Source organism: Pyxicephalus adspersus, chromosome 12 (assembly GCF_032062135.1).
Source record: "Pyxicephalus adspersus chromosome 12, UCB_Pads_2.0, whole genome shotgun sequence".
NCBI classification, from domain to species: domain Eukaryota; kingdom Metazoa; phylum Chordata; class Amphibia; order Anura; family Pyxicephalidae; genus Pyxicephalus; species Pyxicephalus adspersus.
In genome coordinates, this window is record NC_092869.1 from 8,605,787 (window position 1) to 8,611,104 (window position 5,318).

The window sequence follows — 5,318 nt, forward strand, 5'->3', positions numbered from 1 at the left end:
AGTGCAGATATCTTACCAATAAAGTTCTCATGTGGTATAAGAAAATGTTTGGTTCTGTAACTGTCCAGCATTTGCCAATCACTGAAGTATCAGTTTAATAAACACTGATCCAATATTTAGTGATCAGTGGACAGAAGCCCCTCACTTTTTGTGTCAATTAAACCCTCCTAGCGTTCTAATTCTGTCCATATTTCCACGCCAAAAGTGTTACTTTTTTGCATGCAAATTTATTTTTCATTGTAGGCCTATAATTCTTAGGCATAACTCACCGAAATATGCCCAATATTTAATAAATTTATTAATAAACTTTAAATAAAAATACACAAAATCTGTTAAATTAAAAAAATAGTGATACATGTAATATAACTGTACAGTAGCATATATAATATAATTATATATATATTAGATCAAGATTACTTTGTATTTGACCCAAAACGGTTATTTTGTATTGAATCCAATGCAAAATTATTTAAATTTCCCGTTGCACCTCCCGCCCGCCCCGACGTCACCGGGAAAACCCCGGAGATCGTCTCTGCATTCGCCCCTCAGTTGGCGGTTAGTGGTAAGGATGCCCCGACAAAAAAAACTAAAAAATATACCTTGTTTGAAGTACTAGGTGGGAGATGAATCTACCACTGCTCAAGAGACTACTAGCAACCTTTGAAGGAGCCCTGGTTTAACATTGTTCTAGTAAATGGAAGTATACAATTGGATGCTCCATCCAACACGTTGAATATTTTCATCCATCTTTTCTACATCATACCCCGTATATTTTATAAGAAGCAAGATTTGCCCTTTTGAACTCATAATGCTCTATTTCATTACAGTAAAATGTCTTGTTTTCTTCACTTTCCATGAACAGCTGGCCATGCATTGTTCCATTGTACCATATATATTTAGTTTTCTGCATGTGTAAGAAAGTCAAGTGGATTGCTTTTCCCACAAAGTCTACAATCGTGCCAGCTCCCTGTAACTAGACCTCTATTGGCGCACATATCTGAAATATCAATCCATAAAGTACAGAGAACTCCGTCACTGCGGCCGGACTCTTTGTAGCTCAAAACAATTATGTCATCACACAGTCATGGCGTTCTAAATTAAGAGGCTTTTAAGTGGTTTCTGGAGACTAATGCTCACAAGTTGGGGGAGGAAAGAATTTTCAACAGATTTAAAATAATCCTCCCATGAAATAGATCCATATACGGCCATGTATTTTAAGTCAGAAATTTGGAAGGGCTAAAATATTAAAACTTATTTTGACTTCTCTGTTAACACTTGATTTAGTAGGCAACTGGCAATGAATCTTTGTGGGACTACAGATTCCTATTACATATTGCATCATGTAAGAGTGGATAGGCATGAAGTGGCATCTTTATGCAAAGCATTTGTTGGGTTGTTCAAAGACAGGCAGATGTCTTTTGGAGACAGATAAATATCTGCTTGTCTTCAAACCAGTTGTGTGCCTAAGAAACCAATGCCTCAGCCGAGGCAATCCTTCCAAAACCTAATATGTTATTGGACGGAAGTGAAGCTCCAAGCTGGACCTTGCAATAGCTGCCAAAAATGTAGTCCACCCATTGTAATCTCTATTGCTTGCTAGGGTTGGACAGGAATAAAGAAGCATTCACTAGGCCCTATGTTTCTAGCCAGGGTAGCTTGAGAATCATCCAGTTGTATTGAGCCCTGTCTTGTGCCCCTCAATAATTCATCATTATTGCTATGTACAGTCAAAATTATTAGAGAGGGTATGTTATCCAATTCTGCTAAACCCTCTCTCCTGTGCCTCTGGGTAGTTCAACCTCAAAATCAGTCCCCTGATTAATTCATAGTTATTGCTTTGTACAGTCAAAAGTATTAGAGAGGGTGCATTATCCAATTCTGGTAAACCCTCTCTTGTGCCTCTAGGTAGTATAACCTCAAATTCAGTCCCCTGGTTAATACATAGTTATTGGTATGTACAGTCAACAGTACTGTGTTGTTTACCAAGTTAAATACATGGAAATAGGTCATCATTGTTCCTAAATGAAGTAAAAGTTGGCTGAGGATACACGTGAACTAGGCAGTGATTCAAAACACCTACAGCATACAAGCACACTGTGGCTCTAAAAAATGACTTCAGAATTTGTTTTCCACAAATAAAGTCAACAACATAAACTTTATAAGAACTTGTGGTAACTGAGTGGGTCTTACTGGAAATACTCAATCAGGAAAGATGTAATATTATTTGTGTGTAAATAGTAAAATGTGAATGTTTAATATTGGAATATAATCTTCTGGCAGTTCTCTGAGCTGAGAAAGAAGTATGCTACTTAACCCCCAGTTATGTTCACCATACAGAATAAAAGGTCAAAAAAATTGTTAAACCCTCCAAGTTTTTTTTTTACCTTTAGGTTTCCTTTATACTGGCTTCTGGGAGGAACAAGTGCAATATTTAACAGGGAAGATTTATATCCTAATGTAGCATAATAATTTGATTAAGTATAAGGATCAACCATCGTAACATGAAAACCATCTATCTGCCTACTATTGTGTAGTTCCCAGGTGCCACAAAACCAGTTATAGCCCTATCGGGCATGGCCTATAATAATGTAAAGGGATAAGAGATGCCTTCTAGTCTGTACAATGGAAGATTTCCACTCTGCTTCTGTTCTGATCACAACGCCCCCTGGGACAATATCATTTTTTCTGGGTTTTCTACGGCTGAGCCAAAAACTCCCTTTTCTCTGTATTATAGGTTATTCACACAAGCAACATGCAAATAAACAAACCACTTATATTCATCAGGACCTGTTATGAAGTGATAATTCCAAATTACAATATTTTGAAAAGAAAACTTTCTTTCCCCTTAATGTTATCTAGAGTCTCAGTCCCTTGACTAGCTTTTGTGCCAGGGGACTGCTGATCCACCACTGCAGTGGTACCCACACTGGCCAGACCCTGGCTGTCCACTGTTAAATATATCATCTTCTGGCCCATACAGAAAAGGAACTCAAAACACTTCAAACAAGCAGTGATGTTGGAACCCAAATAAGAACTTGGCCACATGAAGACAAGTCTCATCCTGACCATTCCTTTTGAAAATGTGTGATGACAGGTAAGGATTTAAAAAAAAAAATGAATTTCACTCTAAAGCCTTAGTGTTCACTTGAAAAGTGAAAATACTATAGATCAATATAACTTGTTTTACTTTTAATAGGCAATGTAGACTTTTAGAGTGATCAACTACACGTCTTATGTTGACTTGTTGGCACTGGAGGGGGTATGTGAAGACATGAACTGGTTGTAGCGGCTAGAGGAAAGCACTGAGATGTACTATTAGTACACTGAGATGAAAAAGGTGAACACTGTAAGTAAAAATAGCAATTTGTTATAATTCACAGAAAACGAAATGTCAATTCATTAGATCTATTTTAAAGAGATTTCCAAGAATAAGTGAGAATGGTCCTTCTATTTGGTTTATGTACCTAGAATGCCTCTGGAAGGACCACAAGTTTAAGAGTTAACGTCTACTGAATTGAAACAATGGAACTAGATATATTCATCCTTTGTAAGCAATTCTATATGTGAAACCCAGTACTGCAGCCTTGCTAAACATAGATAATGATGCTCAATGCTTAAGTTGGACCAATACAAGACATGATTTTTTGAATATTTAAACTTTGTGGCATGACATTAATGTTAATATCAAAAACATGAACCTGTTAAGCTAAGTGTAATGTATAATATAGCAAAGAATATAACTGGGTATAAAAGTAAGGACAACAGAGACTGTTGATCCAAGGAACATCATGATATAAGGAAGGATTTTTTTTCCCCTGTTGGAGAAAATTGAACCACCGTATGTTTTTGCCTTCCTCTGGATCATTTATGTCTATAGGGTTGTTATCTGGGACATTTTTACTTCCCTAGCGGTTGAACTTGATAGACTTTCAGTTTTCAACCTAACTAACTTTGTAACTAGCACTCTGGTCTTTAGGTTGATGGCCAAACAATTCCTCAACGCAAACAGTCCTCTGTTGTACATCCTCTATGTTCTGCATTGCCAGAGACGATACGAGCGCAGAATTCTCATTACTGCATTAAACATTACATTTTAAGACTGCTTCGTTACTTTTTGCCTATTTGTCATGATGTTTGAATATAACTGTACATTTTACCTAAACAATTGACCAAAACGCCTACATAGTTTTACCATGTACGTTATACAAAGTATTATTGTTGCTTGCTTTTTGTTTGACGTTCTTTCCATTGAAAATCACCAAATTTCCAAAAATTGTGATATCCACTCATGATCTGGATTCATTTTTTTATATTTGTCCCTTTAACGGGACTTCTCCAAACCTCCACCTAGATTTCGTCTTTTACTATGGTGGAAAGTCCAATAAATTACCCTTTTGTACTCCGGGGATTTTAGATTGTAGGATCAGCTGCTTACTGGGAATGTTTAAAATATTCTAGGAATTTATTTTCTTAAAAGAAAAACAAATAAACATAAAAAAGTTTGGATTTTCTTACCACTTAGGTACTTAGTATTGCGGCTTCTCAAAGTTTTGTGATGGCTCCAAAGTTAGCATTCTGGCCCTCAGGGTTCAAATCTCAGCCAAGACACTATCTTCGAAGAGTATGAATGTTCTCCCTGTGTTTGTGTGGGTTTCCTTCCAAAAACATACTGGTAGGTAATTTGATTTCCCCCCAAAATTGTCCCTAGGCTATCGTGGAAATATAAGACCATTACTATGGTAGGGACCTTAGATTGTGAGCTCAGTTAGTAACATGACCATAGATTATCAAGTGCAGAATGCAGTTTATTATTGGATTTTGCATTGTAGCTAGAAAGAGACTACTTGCTTCTGACTAAGTTATATTTCTGAAATCTGATTATAAAATGATTGAGTTCTTACTGCCAATTTGAAGCATACCTATAGCTTAACATAAAGGTACATGGCTACAGAGGAAATAGGCACACATCACTCTGGTAAGTTTTGCCCATGTCAAGATCATAAGATCTCTGGCTACCAGAAGTATTGGGGCAATGTCATATTAGGACTGCAGTCATTGTATTGTTATCAAGCAGACAGTCCCTGTATATTTCAGAAGATGATGATCTGAAATAAACTTTATTCTTCAGTGTGGTTATGAGTTTATACAACACAGCACAATGACTCGGGTACGAGTACCACACCAAGAGTAAAGGAGTTCAAGTATATTTTTATCTTCTTCAATGAATTTTAGTGAGAAACTATGTTTTTAAACTGAGTCTATATATTTAGTAGTTGAGAAAAATGATGTCAGATGGTATGGCAAGACCTTGGCGTGCT

At 36.6% G+C, this 5,318-nt stretch overlaps 2 long non-coding RNA genes across 4 annotated transcripts in view; one reads left to right on the forward strand and one right to left on the reverse strand.

Moving 5' to 3' along the window:
- Window positions 1-5,318, reverse strand: part of LOC140341675 (uncharacterized) — a 69,486-nt gene that overhangs the window by 54,814 nt on the left and 9,354 nt on the right. The window lies entirely within an intron of this gene.
- LOC140342191 (uncharacterized) overlaps window positions 2,607-5,318 on the forward strand; it is an 8,399-nt gene continuing 5,687 nt past the window's right edge. The window contains exons 1-2 of one of the 2 annotated variants that reach the window (XR_011923012.1): window positions 2,607-3,094; window positions 3,197-3,337. This is a non-coding gene — a long non-coding RNA (uncharacterized lncRNA). Of the gene's footprint in view, window positions 3,095-3,196; window positions 3,347-5,318 lie in introns of both variants that reach the window. The other variant, XR_011923011.1, reaches the window with a different exon arrangement.